General features: G+C 39.1%; 1 pseudogene; it reads left to right on the top strand.

Annotated features, from left to right (window-relative positions):
- The first annotated feature begins 4,993 nt into the window (after positions 1-4,993).
- LOC121327786 lies at positions 4,994-20,862 on the top strand (annotated as a pseudogene).

The following is a 20,862-nucleotide window of genomic DNA, read 5'->3' as shown; positions in this document are numbered from 1 at the left end:
GAGAGGATAGTAGGACAGAGTGCCGGCTAGAAAGGACCGGACCTAGGATAGAAGAGCAGGCGAGACCCACTCTAGTAGCAGACCAGCAAAGCTGGACATGGAAGCTAAGATAGAAAGTGGTCACAGACTGAGGGCGGCGATGCCGACACGCGCTCAGGGGCGAAGGACCCAGCAACCGAAGACAGGATACAGAAAGTGGTCACTGACTGAGGGCGGCGATGCCAACATGAGCTCAGGACCGAAGGACCTAGCAACCGAAAACATATATGAGGGTTATGACTCGGGGAGCCGCCCCTCAGAGGAAGATGATCCCGGAAGATTGGGACACGAAAGGAGATAGAGAGGGAGAGGTACCCAGCATCTGAGACTTCTGTAAAGGGGCGCTCGTTAGACCCCCAGTTGGCCGAGACTTCACGCTGCCTCGGACCTGAGATAAGAACAAGGCATGGAGGTTAGTATGGGACTCGAGCATCAGTAGCCACGTCCTGAATTGAGAGAGAGTATAGGACAGCCTTGAGTGAGGCAAGATAAGCGCAGGAGCTGCGAAAGAACAGAGTGTGGCCAGGGATCCACTCTGACTCACACAGTAAGAACCCCCCTGAAGGTCAAGGGAGGCTGAAGCCTGCCCTTACGTCTGGGAAGTGATGATCACTTGCCCCCCAAAAGGATGGACCCCCGGCACTTCACCAAATCTCCCACACCGTGAGACAAACAAAACAACACATGCCAGCGCATAACATAAACAAAAGACTAGAAGGACAAATAAGGCAAACAGGAGAATGGTTAGTAAATTAGTAGGATATGACTATGTGTATACCTGCTGCTCAGTGGAGAGGAAAAAAACCCTTGAAGCTAATTAGGGGAAAACCTCTAGTGGCTCCGGCAGACAGGTAGCCCCCACTTCAGGCATACTAGCAATTTTTGGAATGGGCTGCAACTATGTCAGAGGGAGATGAATGAACATAAGAATCCACTGCTGAACAGGACCGCACCCCATGGTCTTGATCAGGCTCTGATTGATGCTGGCCCTTGCAACGGAGGTGGCTGCACCGATACGGAATGAACGCAGTGAATATAGCTGAGGAGGGAGGGCTGTCCTGGAGAGGAGGGTGGAGAGGTGGGTTGAGAACCAGAGAATTGAAGAATTGAAGAATGGAAGAATTGATGAATAGAGGGTCTGGGAAGGGGGGAAGGGGGGCAGGGTCTTCCTGCATCGTGACATTGCTGAAAAGGGGCAGATAGCAGACTTGGTCCTTGAAAGCTGAATGAATTGACCGCGCCAGAGTTGGTCTGTCTTTGAAGTGCGCAGCCGAATAAGAAAATAGGAGTTGGAAATAGAAGAGAGGTCACATAAACGAATACTCACCGAGGGGAAGCAAGAAGCTGAGGGAACTGTGAATTCGGAGCTTCTGAGAAAGCCAAAGAAGGCGGACGGTCTCCATGAGTAGATCCTCGTAGGGGGAGAAGCAGCCTTTCTGAAGAGTAAAGATGATTCTAGCATACTTAGAAGGAGCAGCAACTATATGAGGGAAGGATGAATGAATGTAGGAATCCACTGCAGAGGAGGACCAGTTCCCCCACATTCGGGATCAGGCTGGGGGGGAAGGGGAGAGTCGAGGGGGGAGGCCTGCTCTGGAGGAGAGGGTGGAGACGAGGGAGGCCTGCGAGAAGCCGAGGGTGGAGAGGAGGGAGGTCTGCTCGGAGGAGAGGGTGGAGTCGAGGAGTGAGGCCTGCTCGGAGACGAGGGTGGAGAGGAGGGGGCCATGCAAGGAGTCGAGGAGGGAGGCCTGCTCTGGAGGAGAGGGTGGAGTTGAGGAGGGAGGTCTACTCACGAGGCGAGGGTGGAGAGGAAGGAGGCCTGCTTGGAGGCAAGGGTGGAGGAATGGAGGGAGGTCTGCTCGAGACGAGGCAAGTGACGATAGGAGTGAGAGGAATCAATGAACAGATGGTCTGAGGAGGGGAGTGGGGGGGTGGGTTTCCTGCTGTGGAGATACCTTGAAAAGGGAGATAGGGAACTTGATACTTGACGTGTGAGTGGATCGACCGCGCTGAATTGATCCGTCTTGAGGTATGTAGCCAAGTGATGGAGGTGGCCGAGAGGCAGCTGATCTCATGGGTAAATCATTGTAGGGGGAGAAGTGGCTTTTCAGAAGAGTGGAAATTAGCAAATGGAGAATATATTTTGATATAGACAGAGGGGAAGATGAGGCAGGGGGAAAGCTCTTAAGAATACCACAGAGGGTCAGGCGGAATGCTGAATATGGAGAGACTGGAGGGAGTCGGACAGAATCCCAAGCACGGACCATGAGAGTCAGGTTTTGATTGAAGGGCTATGATTATTCAAATCTGGGCGCAGAGGATTGAAGACACTGAGCAGGCTGTAGAATAGGAGCTCTTGAACAAGGTGGAGGGCTGCAGACATGTAATGCTGAGCAGATTGAAGGGGGGGGGGAGTAGGTTTCAGTCAAATAGCATCTGGAGAAGCTGAAGATTCTGGATGGGGGTTGTGGAATCAAATGGAACCAACTGAACTTGGATACCGAAAGTAGAGGCAGAAGAAGAGCTGGCACTGAGGGCTGAGGTGGCAGCTGGACTGAACGAAGTACGGCTCCTTTGCGCCCCATATTCTAGAAATGAGGGCAGATGAGATGCCGCCTCCTGTGTGTTAGTTAATACAGGATCGATGAGGTATTAGGAAGTCAGTCCCTTCATTGTAAACACCACTGTGCTGCAACCCGTCGATGGGCATGGGCTACTAATGCTTTGGTATAGGGGCGGATCTGTATGAAAAAGAGGATAATATTGCCAGTGGCAAGAATAGCCAGAGATTATTTTTCATAATTACAGCAATTACAGTTCTTTAATAGCGCATTATTATTAAGATAACAAATCGCAATATCATCCGAGCAAATCTCATAACCCTTATCAGTTATTAACTTAAAAAATATTTCATACTCGTTCTAGAAATATTCATTAGTTATAATTTCTTTAGGGGGAAAAAATAATATGTTTTTCTTGTAATCTTGCCCTTATAGTTTATAGACATATCTCATAATCTCAGCCTTTCAGTTTGGTTATATCGAAACCACTAGATAATTATCTTATTCATTTGGTTCAGCTCAATATAGACAACACAATTACACAAAATATTCAGGAATTGACCCCTGTAGCACTGTTACCAATGGGGAAATTGCACAGTGCTGGAAGGACTTTGCTGTTTTTCAGGAGTGCAGCCAGTGGGGTGACAGACAGAGACACCCATGCCAGTAACTTTCAAAGAGCTGAAAGATAAAGACACACAAATAACTAATAACTCATACATATTTCTATGAGCTGTCATATACAACAGATTTTTTTTTTAAATCGTATCTTCAGTGACACCCCCATTAAATGATTCAGTAGAAATAGTTTATGAACAGTACCAAACTAGGATATACAGTGCCTATAGAAAGTCTACACCGTCTTTAAAACTTTTCACCTTTTGTTGCCTTATAGCCTGGAATTAAAATGCATTAATCTTTTGCATTTATCTACACATCCTACCCCACAACTTCCAAGTGAAAAAAATATTCTTGAAATTTGTAGAAAATTATTTAAAAACCAAAAACTGAAATAGCTTGGTTGGAAAGTGTCCACCACCCTTCTAATAACAATCTTAAATTAGCTTAGGTGTAACCCATCGCCTTCAAAATTGTTAAATTGTAGTGATTCACATGATTTCAGGATAAATTTAACAGTTCATGTAGGTTCCCTGTGCTGGGTAGTGCACTTCAAAGCAAAGACTCAACCATGAGCACCAAAGCACTTTCAAAAGAACTCTGGGACAAAGTTGTTGAAAGGCACAGATCAGGGGATGGGTATAAAAAAATATATCAAAGGCCTTGAATATCCCTTGGAGCACGGTCAAGAAGATTATTAAGAAGTGGAAGGTGTATGGCACTACCAAGACCCTGCCTAGATCAGGCTGTCCCTCCAAACTGGATGACCGAGGAAGAAGGAGACTGATCAGAGAGGCTACCAAGAGGCCAATGGTAACTTTGCAAGAGCTACAGGCTTTTATGGCCAAAACTGGCCAAAGTGTGCATGTGACAACAATATCCCAAGCACTCCACAAATCTGACCTGTATGGTAGGGTTGCAAGAAGGAAGCCGTTACTCAAGAAAGCCCATCTTGAATCCTATTTGAGTATGCAAAAAAACACTCAGGAGATTCTGTAGCCATGTGGCAAAAAGTTTTGTGGTCTGACGAAACTAAAATGGAACAGCCAAAGCTACACTGGTGTGGATAAGGAACAAAAAGGTAAATGTCCTTGAGTGGCCCAGTCAGAGCTCCGACCTAATTCCAATCGCAAATTTGTGGCATGACTTGAAGATTGCTCTCCATCAACGCTTCCCAAGGGACTTGACAGAGCTTGAACAGTTTTGTAAAGAAGAATGGTCAAATATTGCCAAATCTAGGTGTGCAAATTTGGTAGAGACCTATCCCAACAGACTCACAATTTACCGTTCTGTTTTTCTCTCTTTCACACTTTCACTCTCACTCTCTTCAGTATTCTCCAACTCTCCCTCAACTACACATTTCCCCCATTGTGCTTTTAGACATCAAACAATTATTCTGTTAAAGTACATAATTAAACAATTCATTAAGTTAGGAGTCCTTCACCAACATGGCTTCCTAGTAACTTCAGCAAGATGGAGTGCACCTTCCTATCCCCAGGGCCCTAAAGCCTCCACTTCCAGTTTGGATTGTACACTCCATCACAATATATACATTTTCCAACATTTTCCAACTCCCCACTGTTTCAGTATGGTTCACATAACTTTGTCAATGGAAATTGTGTTTGAAAAGAAACATTGGCAGTATTTATAGGCTTCTGATGCCATGGTAACCACACTTATTTATCTTTAAATCTAATGTCTTTGTGATGTCATCCACTCTGTAGCTAATGATGTAATTATCTAATGATCCTTTTCTATTTAAAACTTCAGGCATCATGGTATATGTAATGTGAGAAATTTAAACTTTAATGTAACTGCAGATATTTGCACAGCTCCCTAACATTTACAGCCCTGAGCAATGTTTACTTTACAGAAGCAGGTCAGATTAAAGTAGGTACCTGGCATGCACTTGTTCTTTTTCTGTCAACCTTTTTTTGTTTAGTAAAACAAGAAAAATAATTTAATCGACTGCAAAAATAAAATGGCAAAAAAACAAAATAAATATTGGTGCTGGAGTACAGACTGTTGAAGAGTAGCAGGTGAAATAACAGGTAGTACAAGGTTTGGGAGCTGCTGTTGCATTGGGTTGAGGTTTTAAAGCTTGTACTCTGAGTCATTAAGGATTGAAGGAGGCAGGTCTAGATCAATGTAAGATGTTTTTTTTTAAACACCCTAATAAACTAGTCACTCACTTGTTCATTCTGACATGACATGGTCCAGTAGACCTATATAGGCCTTGTGAGAGTTGCATATGCAACTACACAGCAAGAAGGATTTCAGTGGTTTCACTAGGCATGAGAGTGCTGCCCCTCAACACTGATCAGGAGCTACACTAGCAAGGTTTTCTATAATTCTTTGGCCAATCAGTGAAATGTTGGGGAATGTAACAGCAAATAATGAGTTCAATATACAAGCAATATTTGGGTTTTGACCTGCAATGACAACGACACATTTTAACAGATTTATGCCACTTAAACATTATCTGTATTTTAATGATTAGGATGCCTTTTTAGCATTTTAAACTGTGAGACGCTTCCCATTACACACACTAAATGCATTGGCAACCTTTAATTGACATCTGACCTAATATAGTTGCCATATTGAATATTCTTGAGGCTAACATTAGTATTAGTTGTATTCTATGAGTCTCACTGTCGAGTTCCATTGTCGAGTGTTTTACCTTTTCACTGCCCACATTGTTTAACCCTCTGGCCATATCAATAATTCCAACCACTCACTTTGAGATAGTGGGTGAAAAATATATTTAAAAAACATACAAAATTGGAAATAAACAACTTAAACTGTAATTTCAAAAGCCTCATAGAAATTCCTTCCACAAAAAGTGATCCAAACTTTTAATGAAAGATGCAGCTTTTGGTCAGTTTCTCTAGTGCTTCAAAGCTAGGGATTGTTTGATACCTTTTAAGAAAGGATTCTTTTTTAATTACATTTAGAAAAAAGGAAAGCAAATTCGTGCAATTAGTAACTAGCCATTAGCAGCCGAGTCTAGTGCACTGGCTATGTTCTCCTAATTACTGCGCAGTATCTGAAATGATCTTCAATACAGTAATTAGGACTCAAATTATTTATACTCAACAGCAGCAACAAAGCACAATCCAAAAGCCCCAATAGCATTATTGTTGCACTTTGGAACTTATTTATTTATTTGTATGATGCAACACAGTTATATGAATGCATCTGTATACATGCCGAATTTTTGCTCGATATAACAGCAAAATCTATTCTAGAGTGACGTAACACCCTGTCTTAATTTTAACGCTGCCCTGGCTTCACGTTGTTGATCAGAGCGGAGAGTATCAAGCGGGGTCAGCCAGTCCAATTAGAGCGACCCACGATCAAGCGCTGTTAGCCAGTGCAGTTAAAGCGACCCACGATCAAGCGCTGTTAGCCAGTGCAGTTAAAGCGACCCACGATCAAGCGAGCAAATTTATGCTTAACTTTAAAGCCTGATTTGAATTGCATATTCTTCGCCTAACCGTACCTGGGAGAAATTGTATTTGTTAACGGGGACCATTGGTTTGTTATTTATTCTTCTTGTTTTTTAATGGGGTCATTACAATCTAACTACAAAAAAGATTATCTTATATTCTGTTTGTACTTGTTTTGTTAGATTTGCAGTATGAAGGTAAGAATTTCAGCTAACATAACGTATTTTATTTTGGGTGTAGTTAATGTGCCAATATGCGTAGTGGAACTTGAAATACAGTTTGGCTCAACGCTTTTTATTGCTGTGGAACTTAATAGTACTTGCGTTATTTGAAACATTTTTACTGCTGTCGTGGCATTTGTACGTGCTGTTGTAGTCGTCTACGCTAGTATCATTGTTGTTGAGAAACGACGATTTTAAAATGCAAATAAAAATGTATTTCCGTATTTCTAAAAGTGTGTATTTATGGTTTAAGTACAAACTGAAGATCAATTTGAGATCTGCCCCGTGTCACTTCTCTAAGTTTTGTTAATCGTTGTTTTTCACGTAGTCAAGCACTAACACCCTGGGTGTCAGTACAGCAAAGCACGTGCAGGGACATGAGTTGAATGAGAGTGACGTAGGTAGCCCGTTTCAAGTTTAGAGTTGTGCTTTGCTGACCTGCTGGCTACCTGCAGATTGGAGAGACGTCAAACACTAAAGCTCATCTACTTTTTATTCTCCTAGAATTTGACTAACAGATTTAGAGTTTATAGAAATAGTGGATTTTGTTAAGTGCTTTGCAGTTCAGTAACTGTCACAAGTCCACTCTAAGTGAATACTTCACTTTTTATATTGGGCTGTTTTTTTTTTTTTTCTAAATCTTTGTAAAGATATATACAAATGCACAAACCACACAAGAGGGCCCGTTGTCCAGTTGTACTAACTATAGTTAAAACCAAACATTGTCACAAGTTATACAAATCAGATTGTGTGGATGTATGGAGGGCCCTGTCCATATGTCCGTCCATCCATACGTTACTGTCTAGTTTTGTATTTACAGCACTGCTGAGGAGTATATGAACATATTTGCCTTGCACAACGAACATAACCGAGATAAGCAAACCAGGTCAGATGTGACTCATACTTACCTTATTTAAAATAAGCACCTATAAATCAATACAGTTTAAAAAAAAAACATGTCTTGAAGATTCTTCCAGTGTGTGATCAGTTGATTATGGTCCGCTGTGCTGGCCCAGTGTGTCTATCAGATCTTAAACAGCATGTTCTCTGTATGAACTTCAGTACTGCTGTATAATACTAGTCCGATGTTCTGGTTGCTTGCACAAGATTGTGTGAATTGAAGTAAAAAAGCTGAAATTGGTTCACTGCTAATATAGTCTATATTTTGAAGTTTTGTGATCTGGAAGTGAACGTGTGTGCTAGATGCTAAGCATGGAATAAGTCTACAGCATTTCAGGGGCAAAGTGGTCCTGCAAGGTCATTTGCTGGCCTTTCACCTCTGGAGGCAAGGGTTTGAATGCAGTGGATTTAGATTCATTTGGAGACTACTGACAAGAGGATCTGCAGAGCATACATACGCAACAGGCATGTTTTTAAATATCTTTTCTCAAACTGACTAAAGCTCTGTGATTCTTCTATGTTATTACAGGAGTGCAATGTGGGAAAAATGCAGAAGTTGAAAATCATCTGGAACTGGGGAAGAAGCTTCTGGCTGCTGGACAGTTGGCAGATGCTCTGTCTCATTTTCACGCTGCTGTAGGTTTGTACCTGCGCATATAGCTAACCTTTTTTTAATAACTTGACAAAAATGTGATTGATGCAGTGCAGCTTGTGTGTTAAGTTTAGGTGAGGTAACAGTGTTTATCATAGTGTTTACCAAATACTATAGTTAGACTATAGTCTGTAGTATTTTTAGCTTCTGCAAAACAAAAACTAAAATAGAAGACAAGAATAATATTTAAAATTGAAAGGAATATGAAAATAATGTACAGTAATAAGTACATCATTATTAATTTAGGAATACTGTGTTTCAGGGATACAAATAAAACTCTTATTGCATAGCAATTTCAGGTTTTACTACAAGCTTGATTAGCCAATGTGTATAGGTAACAAGCTCAGCTGTATCTTATTAAACTCATAGTAAAACCAGGAATGGACCAAACTACTATACAATGGGAGTCTTATTTCCATCCCTGTCCTTAGGCTTGTTAATATACAGGTCTCACAATAGTGAAATGGAGACGGTATAGATAGACAACCTGTCTATGGTGATTCCACTGATGGAGCCCTGTGTTGAAAACTACCTGCCTATAGTGGCCATTTCAGGCAGAATTGCTGAGTGTATTTAAAAAACATTGAAGTACTGCATTTGCATTCCTATCCATGTGTACGAAGTTAAATCAAATACATTTGAATTAAATAATTCTGCCTAGCTAAGCTATATCATTCTTGTTTTATGCTTTTCTGACCATTGTGTTCTGCTGAATCCTACAGATGAAGACCCCAGAAACTACATGGCCCACTACCGAAGAGCTACTGTGTATCTGGCCATGGGTAAATCAAAATCGGCACTCCCAGATCTCAGCAGCGTTGTTGAATTGAAACCAGATTTCACCTCCGTAGGCCTGTTTGTACTTTGTTGTAAGATCTCCAGATAATACAGCGTTATTCACGGCGAGTAAGAGCACACAGTCTTTGTATTTCATGTCTGCCATTTTTTGCCCTCAAACCAATCATGTTGTTTCATGTGTTTATTCTGTTATTACATTGTTTTGGGAAGTTATTTGGTATTACATTGTATTGGGAAGGTTATTGCACTCTGAAGGAAGGCTTGTTGCATTTTGCATTGGTACATTGTAACTGTACAGCAAAAAGCAGACCTGGCCCCTGTTACACTTAAAATTACAATCACAGCAGAATTGTTTGCTGAAATTACAATTAGTGTTGTTGTGTTCAATTCCAGTTACACTTACAATTATGCTGCAGTAATTACAATTACATTAAAGTTACATAAATAACTACACACTTATTTATTGTAAATAACCAAGCAATAAGCACAGGTACAAATACAGAAGCATACCATGTAACTTTTTTTTTTTTTCTTCCAACAAATAGTCACCAAAAGTGGTTGAAAATACAAGAACAATGATTGAATGACAAGTGCATAATTGAACTGTAATGGATCAAGTATATGGTATAATTACAATTCTGCAGGTGTGCCCAAGTTCAACTATAATTACAGTTACATTGTGATTATGATTAATTACAATTGTAATTCACCCCAGGTCTGAAAAAAATAACCCCTCCCTTTGAAACTGCTTGTATTAAATCAGAGTAGACAGCTTTAGTAAGCTGGATGGTATCCTGATATTTCCATTGGAAAGTATCACAGATTGGGTGGATTTTTCAAGAATTTTACACCAGAACACAATTGTCAGCAAAAAGGTTTAACTGTCAGTGTCCTATGACTTGTACGCACCACAGACAGATTGGAGTCCTTAAAGTTGTTTGTTACTCATTTTGCAGTTTTAATTTCCATTCACAGTATATCGTAAAGACCTTGATAAATCTGCCTCTCTACCACAGACATTACGTTTTCATGGTCACTTATTTCTGTGTTTTATTTTGTTATCTTATTGAGATGTTCATGCTGCCGCCCACTCGGTTATTTATTTCTGCTTTCCCCAGGCACGACTACAGAGAGGAAACCTGCTGAAACTGGGCAAGTTAGATGAATCTGAAGAAGACTTTTAAAAAGTGGTGAGTAAAGGGTTTATTTTTGTTCTCCTGTATCATGATGTAGTTTCTAATGACGAGGAAGCCCAATTTGCTTGACTTCTCTTTTCTTATTTTACCCAGCAGATGTCACTAAAGGCAAGCACAGTGCACATGTAGGCACTGTATTGTCAACCAGTCAGTCAGGGAAGCGTGTATGTCTCAACGTAACTTGGTGTGCTTACATTTTAAATTAATTTTTCGAAGCTGTTTTGTATTGGCTTTTATAATCGATCCTCTACTGCTGTCCAGTACCCATGGCTTACCATAGGTAGTCTGGTGATCTTCTTTATTTCAGTACTGGCCTATTTACCTGAAACACCTTATCATGCCTTTCTAAAGTTTCATCAGGTGTCACTGGGCAAAAGCATGTAAAAAAATGTGATATATTTTGTATTGATCCTATGACAACAGAACATTAAGTCTGCACCATTTACTTTCTATGAGGGAAAACAATCTATAGGAAACAACTTGGGTTTAATTATTTTTTTTATTATTATTTGGAACTTTGCAATAGCGACATTTTGTTTTCATTTTAGGCTTTGTGAAGATTGCAAAGAAAGTATTACAGAGCTTAAACAAAATAAACTAAGTTTAAAAAAAAAAAAAAAAAGCCAGTTTCTAATCTGCAGACGTGATGAAGCCAGGATGCAAGTCCTCTTAGGTCATGTCCTGTTGGTGCCATTCACCTTGAATAGTTTTATGCTTCTTCTATATACACGGTGAAAGAGAATCTTTTCAGACCTGATCTAATGGTACTTTAGATAGATCCTTTTTAAAATAGATATATTCAGCCTGGTGATCTGCTTTCCATCTTTATTTCCCTGCTGCCCTGAAACTTTTCACTGCTGATGCCTGGGGATCTTGATTTCCTGCTTGTAATTCCTCAGCATCATTATGAGCCCTCTTTCTCTCCTGCAAGGTTTAGTATTTTCCAGGTAGCTGCACCATAATTCCTCTAGCTGAACGGGATGGAAATTATTGGGTCAATCACAGCACCTGAAGAAAATAAATGAAATTGTAAAAAGAGGTTGTTCAAGGTCACTAAAGTGACAACATTTAATGCATTCATTTCTTAGTGCTGCCTTGAGAGAGCTTGGCTATTTATTGGCGCAATTCCAGGGTTGTATGATTTTTTAGATTGTTGAGGTGGCTGGATAAAAAAAATCTAGAATAATCTGATCAGCAAAATAAAAAGTAAATATAGCTGAAATGTGAAATATGTGATCGTATCATACTGATTAAAATGTATGCGGCTGGATGGTGTAGACAAACTTTTTAAAAACAGCATTTGTATCTACTGAGATTGCTGCTGAAATGTTTTTTTGTTTTTTAAGACCAGGGCTTGTTATAAAGTCTTTAAATTTCCCCCTAAGGAAGTTTTCAGTGTACAATATTTACGCAATGTACAGTAGACTCCTGCAATAGACTTTTCTTTTTTTTATTCAGCTTACCATGCACAAGTTACAAATTACTGGTAAATGCAAGTGAAGGTATAAAAACAAATTGGACTGAAGATTAAATGAAGTGTGTAATACTGTATTCCACATTTTATTGAACTCTATGGATCTGTAGTAGAGGCAGTACATTTTGACTGCAACAGACACAGTGCCTATAGAAACTCTACACCCCCTTGAACTTTTTTTCACATTTTGTAGTGTCAGTGCCTCAGAGTTTCATGCATTTAAATGAGGATTGGTTTTCCACTTATCTACACATCATACGTGCCACTGTTAAGGGAAAAAAGTTTTTTATTGAATTTTTTTTAAATTAAAAATACAAAACTGAAAGATAACTGGATAAGTCTCCACCCCCCTGAGTTAATACTTGGTGGAAGCATCTTTGGCAGCAATTACAGCTGTGAGTCTGTTGGGATAGGTCTCTACCAACTTTGCACACCTAGATTTGGCAATATTTGACCATCCGTCTTTACAAAACTGTTCAAGCTCTGTCAAGTCCCTTGGGAAGCGTTGATGGAGAGCAATCTTCAAGTCGTGCCACAAATTTTCAATTGGATTTAGGTCGGGGCTCTGACTGGGCTACTCAAGGGCATTTACCTTTTTGTTCCTTATCCACTCCAGTGTAGCTTTGGCTGTGTGCTGTGGGTCGTTGTCATGCTGAAAGGTGAACTTCCGTCCTAGTTTCAGCTTTCTTGCAGAGGGCAGCAGGTTTTCCTCAAGGACTTCTCTGTACTTTGCTCCATTCATTTTCCCTTCTATCTTGACAAGTGCCCCAATCCCTGCCAATGAGAAACATCCCCATAACATGATGCTGCCACCACCATGCTTCATAGTAGGGATGGTTTTCTTTGGGTGATGCGCTGTGCTTTGCATTTAGGCCAAAAAGTTCCATTTTAGTTTAGTCAGACCACAAAATGTTTTGCCACATGGCTACAGAATATCCTAGTAGTTTTTTTTTTTTGCATACTTCAAATGGGATTCAAGAATAGGTTTCTTGAGTAATGGCTTCCTTCTTGCAACCCTACCATACGGGTCAGATTTGTGGAGTGCTTGGGATATTGTTGTCACATGCACACTTTGGCCAGTCTTGGCCATAAAAGCCTGTAGCTCTTGCCAAGTTGCCATTGGCCTCTTGGTAGCCTCTCTGATCAGTCTCCTTCTTCCTCGGTCATCCAGTTTGGAGGGACAGCCTGATCTAGGCAGGGTCTTGGTAGTGCCATACACCTTCCACTTCTTAATAATCTTCTTGACCGTGCTCCAAGGGATATTCAAGGCCTTTGATTTTTTTTTTTATACCCATCTCCTGATCTGTGCCTTTCAACAACTTTGTCCCAGATTTCTTTTGAAAGCGCCTTTGTGCTCATGGTTGAGTCTTTGCTTTGAAGTGCACTACCCAGCAGAGGGAACCTACAGGAATTGCTGAATTTATCCTGAAATCATGTGAATCACTACAATTTAACAATTTTGAAGGCGATGGGTTACACCTAAGCTAATTTAAGATTGTTATTACAAGGGTGGTGGACACTTATACAACCAATCTATTTTAGTTTTTATTTTCTACAAATTTCTAGAATATTTTTTCACTTGGAAGTTGTGGGATAGGATGTGTAGATAAATGGAAAAAAAAAATCACTGTTTTAATGCATTATAATTCCAGGCTATAAGGCAACAAAAGGTGAACATTTTGAAATGGGGTGTAAACTTCTAAAGGCACTGTAATACAGCTAAGTACAGCTAAATTTAATCACAAAAGGTGTGTTGGGAAAGTTCAGTGGTCTGTAATTTACAAAACAAATAAACAAAAAATATATCTGGAGAAAATGTTCACCTGTCCCATTTTTGAGTGGCTCTAATAGGAGCTTGAATCCATTTGTTTACATTTTTTTTACTCAATTGAAACCTTGCCAAGTGGAAACATTGCAATTGTAAAAATACAGTATTGGTTTCTGGTACTATGCCTGTGCATTAAAAAAAAAAAAATGTGTGTGTGTGTGTGTGTGTGTGTATAATATTATATTATTCTCAAGAGGAAAATCAGTATTTCAGATTGGATCCAAAGGGGTTTGCTACTATATTTTGATAGCTACTGTACTAGTAACCTTTAAGTGAGAGAGAGATGGGTCAGCGGTCTGTGATGTCAAGGGAATTTAATGCAATGAACATATTCATGGCTTTGTAAAAGAGCTGAGTTTGCAGAAGGGATTAAGAGTAATGTGGACATATTTCTAATATCCTGCAGTAATTGAATAAAGCATTTCAAAGTTCAGACAGTTGATTGAATGCTATTCATGACTCATCGAGAACACAGTGCTGTCAAACATGAATTCTTTACTGTATAAATAATATACAACATTTAGTTTCAAATTCAAGTTTTAATTAAGCTAACATTGCAAAACATTTTTGCTCAAACTGTAGAACTAAACTTCGGCATGGCAGTAAACATGACTGTACTTGACTTGTCTAGATTGCTGCAAATGCCTTCAAACCAGTAGAAGAAAACCTACATAAACGGCGTATATTGCACCGAGTTTCAATGCATTGGTCAAACTGGCTTTTCACATACAGCCAAACTGTATGCCCTTGTTCCTTTTGTAGCTAACGTCCAGCCAGAGTGCCAAAGAGGAGACTGATGCCAGGACCCAACTGATTAAATGTGATGAAATGCAGCTGCTTCTGGTCCAGACCCACAGGGAATTCAACAACGAGGATTACAGAACAGCAGCTGCTCAACTTGACACCCTGCTAGAGATAAGCAAGTCTGGCTCTCCTCAAATAGCAAAAAGCAGCAGGCTTGGACCTCCTCCATAGTTGTGGTGGTTGGTGGATGAAAGCTGTACCTTAGGATCAAAAGTCTCGGTAATGCTGTTTCGTGTTTGTAGGTTATTCACTGTTTTATTTAAGGGATGTCTTATCTCTACAATGCATATAAATATCACTATTATATTATATATATATATATATATATATATATATATATATATATATATATATATATATATATATATATATAATAATATGCCAGGAAACAGACCTTTTACGTCAATTTGATTTGACGTGGAGAAATCCATATGTCCGTGCCATTGTTTTGAAATAATAATATTAAACAACTAAAATTGCATAACTAAAAGGGCATAATTAACTTGGCAAACTAAAGAATGAAAATGTATGTTAAAAATATACCACACCTAAAAAAATGTTGCCTCCTATGCGTAATCCTGTACGAATACATTGTCCTTTTTGGTAGGTGGTTATCCAAACGCTAAATGCTTATACATTTGTTGTGATGCTCCAAAGAAATATATGATAATTTCATAATAAATCTTTAAGTCTGATTATTTTTCTGGGTGTCTTTTTTATCTTGATACATTGAACATAAATTGCATTGCAGGCTCTTGGCTCGTTAAGTTATCAGTTTTGAAGGGGATGGTGGTTGAACAATTAAAACAAAAAAAAATAAAATGCGTGACCCCTATTTAGCAGGATATATGATAACGTTTGTTCTATGCGTGATCCAGTTATTTTGTCATTGCTGTGAAGTAATACAAATGGTTGGAAGGCAAAAAAGTGATTTCTGTCCCCCGGATCACATGGTAACTTTGGATTTGACCTTGTTTTTGATTGATTGTTCTTGTGCTTTTCAGACTTGTGTTTGGGATGTAGCTCTTCGAGAGCTCAGGGCAGAATGTTACATCCAGCTGGGAGAACTGGGCAAAGCAATCAGAGACCTGAAAGCTGCTATGAAATTGAAGAACGACAACACTCCAGCTTTCTATAAGATCAGCACCATCTACTACAAGCTGGGAGATCATGAAATGTCACTCAAGTAAGACTCCTGATAATGAACCCTATTACAAAAAATAGACGTGGAGCTCAAATGCAACATATAAGTGTGCTTTAAGTGGTTTAATAGGTTATGGAGATAACAAAATGTCCCTAAATCATATGCTTTTTAATATAAAATAAATAAAGTTTCAAACTTGTTTCAGCATCTGATTTAGGAAAGCGTTAATAATACAACACTTTTATTGTCAGCAAAAAAGTGTGAACATCATGTGCATAATCTATTTTTATCAGTCTTTGGTGTTACCCCACAGAGAAACAATGGCAGAGATTGAGATGCCAAATGATAGGTTATTAAGATAATAGAAACATAGTATAACAAGCTTCTTCATACTGTATTCTCTATTCATGCAGAAATATACGTTTTATGACAGGTTTTATTCGTAAAAGCAGGAATTTAACACAAAATACCAGGCATTTTGCATTGTTTATCTTTTATGTCCTAGTTAACATGTGTATGTTGTCTTGCTTATTTCCCTACAAAGTGAGATCTGTGAGTGCCTGAAGCTGGACCCAGATCACAAGCAGTGCTTTAGTCACTACAAGCAAGTGAAAAAGCTTAACAGGTAGATTATGTCTGCGGAGGAGCTCATCGGCGAGGAGAAGTAAGCGAAATACACACAGCTGTAAACCTTTAATCTGGGAATTCATGCTCTTAGCCCCTTTCTGACACTGATTCGTTTCCTCTGTTGTAAGTTTGTTTGGTGGAAATATGTGGATATTTTATTTAAACTCTGTTACAGACACTGAAATCCAGGACAAATAATATTGGACAGGCTCGGCTAATGCATCTGACCCAGGAGCAGGCTCTGCACGAACTTGTAACTTTTCTAGTCCTGCCCTTTCTAGCAGGAGTCAGCTTAATACAGCATTTTATGATGGGATAGGATTTCAAATGGGGACAAATAAGTCAGAAATACTACTACTATTACTACTACTAATAATAATAATAATAATAATAATAAATGTTGTTTTGCTGAAATTACAGTACATTGTCATTTGAGCTGATTAGTTTGCTTTAACCTTCACAAAATTGTGCGTTGCTAAAGATTACGACTTCTAATTAACATTCCAATGAACTTATTTTTGGCAGTTAGACTGGGCTTGGTCAATAATGTTGTTGTCAACAGGTACACAGATGCCATAAGTAAATACGAGTCAGTTATGAAGACTGAGTCCAGTGTGCCCTGTTATACAGTGCAAGCCAAAGAGAGGGTGTGTCATTGTTTATCAAAGGTAAGAGTCCTCACCTTTTAGAGAACCAGAAACCAAGTAGAACAAGTGTAGGAACTTAACCCCTAAGTGCAGAGTGTGTGCTATTGATGCCAAACCATCCACTATTATAGAGCTGAATATGCATTTCTATTCCTGACCTTTTAAAATAATGTGTGTATGTCTTTAGAACCAGCCCTGGAAGCCAGTGAAACCTGCTCAGAAGTCCTGAAGTCAGACCCCCACAATTTGAATGTTTTAAAAGACAGACAGAAGCATATCTTTTGGATAAGCAGTATCACGAGGGTAAGGAATTGTACGAAGTGGCTTATTGGTAAAGGAATTCAATTGTGACTGAGAGTACATACCATTAGAGGGTTTCCAAATCGCACCTCACAAGCTGCAGAGTGTGACGCAGTCATAGGGTTTTCCAGATCGTACCTCTGCTATTACAACACTGTTCCGTCAAGGGATGAATGACGCATAAAACACAATAAACTTAAAAAAGTAGTAACTTTTATCCACCATAATTGAAGTCTTCTAGTTCTAAATTAAAGTAACCAAACATTAAAAAAAACAAAGTTCCATAAGCTCATAAGCTTTTAGTACCATAGCTGTGTTTTTGTTATGGACCTGTGGATTGAAACAATCTCAGTAGTGTTAGATTTACTGTGGTCTTCCTTGGCTCACAAGCTAGATCTTTGCCCAGCAATTGATTTCTGAGCAGGTCTGTAATAAGTAGTGCAAGACTATGTTTACAGTTTGCTTGTGACTGGTGTTACAGGTAGTTCAGCAGTGCGTGAGAAAGATATCTGCTTGTTTAGTAAGGTGCACTCGCTGCTCAGATGAGGTATTATTGACAATATGAAAATGCTGGGTGAGATATTCGAATATTCAAACAAACTGCTTGAAATGTACTAGCTGGCAAAATGACCATGTTCGTATTAGTTCATATAACTGAATTAACAAATGGCCATCAAAAACACATCATGTTCGAACACAAACCAATGCATAAGTAACGTGTGGAATAAATAACACACATTCCACTGGACAGAACAGTGTTTCTGTTCTTTGTTTAGAAGGTAATTTTGTTGGGATGCCATCGGGTGTATTTTTTTTTTCTGTAATATGGTATGAAATATACACTTGTTTACCAGAATTCAAAATTAAAGAATATTTGAATATTCATTTACACGTTTTTAAAGACCGTTTGAGCATTGGAAACTTTGTCCCAGCACAAAGTCAAGTTAAAAAATTGAATTTAAAAAATAAAAATACCAGGGCAAAGACAAACTGCTCTTTCTGTGCATTCTTGTACATTTGAAGGCTTTTAAAGACTTTTTTGGGATCTAGTGTGTGTGTATATTGAATTGATTAAAAGGAGAGATGCAGTTCATTGAGGAGTAAATTGACAAACTCTTGTTACTTAAGTACGGTTAGAATCCAGATATTGTAATTGAAAAGTCAGTTTAATTGAAAAGTGGCCCTACTTGTCCACCAAGAGCTGAATTTCAACAGAATAAGCTGAAAGCTTATTCTGTTGAAACTGCTGGTAACTTGCATCCAGAGTGTATATGTGAGAGAAGACGATTGCAGAGGTATTTTTGTATTTTGTGACATGTGCTTTGGAAGCTCCTGTCTTTTTAGAATGAAGCAGAAGCAGCTTCAAGATGAGTGCTTCTGTTTTACTGGATGCATTTTATTTCTCTCATCAATCTGGAGGCATTGTAGTGAAGTGAATAAACACTAAAATGCCTCCTTCAGTGCCGGCAACGAGAACTGGAACACCTGCTGGGCATCCAGCACCAACTGCTTAAAAAAACCAAAACCAAAAAAAAAAAACTTCATCCCAATAAAGAACCTCCTATACAGTATAATGAGGTCTCTTTGCTTTAAAAGGTACACAACTCATTTCTCATTTGCAACATGATTAAATGTGCAAATAATAATTCCAGTTTCAACCCCAACCCATGTAGAGTAATTTGAAATGCAAATAACTGAATGGGCTAGTTTGGTACTCAGTTATATATCTGGAACCATAACTAGACTGGAGAAAAAGTGGCTGACCCACCCTAGATGAGACCTGGCTTCACATGCACAATAAACAGATTTATTATCATTATACTGTTTTGGCCTCACTATACTAGCTCCCTGTGCAGTATAGAATTGATTTTAAGATTTTGCTTTTAACTTACAAGGCCTTGAGTGGATTAGCACCTAGTTATTTGCAAGCATTCCTGACCCTGTATCTTCATAACTATCACAGGATGCAGGGCTGCTGGTTATTCCTAGGGTCAACAAAAGCAACATGGTAGGTCAGGCTTTTTCTTGCAGAGCTCCGAAATTATGGAATGCTCTGCCTTCGTTTGTCAGGGAAGCTGGGACCCCATTACAGTTGTCAAAGCAAGACTAAAAATGCACTTTTATAAAATGGCTTTCTTATCTTAGCGGGTTTTAATGTAACTTTAAAATTGCTGCTTTTATGCTATGTGTATGCAGTTATTTAAATATCTTATTTAAATGGTCTGATTGTGGCAATTGTATGTGTAAGCTATACAAATGTTGTTTTTTTCTGCTATGTGCTGTACAGTGTGACACTTTTTGTATAAAAAGTGCTATATAAATGCAATAAATAAAATAATAAATAAATAACAGTAATACCATTTTACTGTTTGACTAGATGCCTTCTCCCCTCCTGGTCTCCCCAGCTGTGAGAGATTATGAAACTGCACAGGAGCACATTGAGAGTGATCCTCAGGTCAAGGAAGGACTGGAGAGAGCACAGAGACTCCTGAAGCAATCCCAGAAGAGGGATTAGTACAAGCTATTAGGAGTAAAGAGGTATGTATTAACATTACTGGAGTTGTGCAGCTTTCTTGGGTAGATGTTGTTTGACACCAAGTAGGGCTGGTCTCTTCAGTTTGCTAAACCATTGTGCTCGCTGTGCTGGTTTTAGTCTTTAGTTTTCTGTTAATTTTTTTTTTTCTTTGGGTACTGTGATATTTCAGAAATGCCCAGAAAAAGGAGATTATAAAAGCATACAGGAAGCAGGCACAGCAGTAGCTCCCCGACAACTTCCGGGACGAAGAGGAGAAGGAAAAAGCAGAGCAGAAATTTATTGACATTGCCTCTGCCAAAGAGGTGCTCACTGATCCAGGTAAGTGCTCCAGGGTTCAGCTTTGGATTTTACCACAGCTGTACATAATATTGTTATTATTATTACCCCTCACAATATTTGTTTGTTTTATAAAGAGGACAATGCCAACAGGGTTATTCAAGGGAGGGGGGGGGGACTTTCCATCTTTGTTATGTCCGATAAGGAGGTTCCTTCTTCCTGCTGCAGATTCACCAATGTTATTTGATCGCGGTCTTTGCGTTGCTTATGTCAAAGCAGATTTGTATAAGGTGAGTCTTGCGACATCTAACTGACTTCAGCTTACAAGTATGTGATGGTGGCGTCATCACCATAACTCCAGGAGACCACTTTAACATGTTGTGTTTTTTTTTTGTTTTTTTTATCATCCTCCCAAATTCCTTCATTATTTGTGTGTGTTTATTATAAAATGAACCGACTGTTCAAGTTTTATATATATTATATATATATATATATTATTATATATATATATATATTATATATATATATATATAATAATTTTAGGTATTAAAATCCAGTCTGAGCACTTTTCAAACCCATCAGTCAGAAGCTTTGCTCACCCTGTATTGTGTGTTTTGGATGAGGTCAGCAGAGATGAGAAGGAAGTTTTGATGAAGGTCAGGACCCTTGGCCCCTGAGAATCAACAGGGAGGAGACAATGGTGGGCATCACTTCCACAGAGGCTGGAACTCATGGCAGGGATTCAACCCTTTCTGCTCTGGATCTTTTAACTTCAAGTTCCAGCACAACTAG

Source organism: Polyodon spathula, chromosome 15 (genome assembly GCF_017654505.1).
Source record: "Polyodon spathula isolate WHYD16114869_AA chromosome 15, ASM1765450v1, whole genome shotgun sequence".
Lineage (NCBI taxonomy): Eukaryota > Metazoa > Chordata > Actinopteri > Acipenseriformes > Polyodontidae > Polyodon > Polyodon spathula.
The sequence above is the reverse complement of the archived record's forward strand: the minus strand, read 5'-3'. Positions and strand labels throughout refer to the sequence as shown.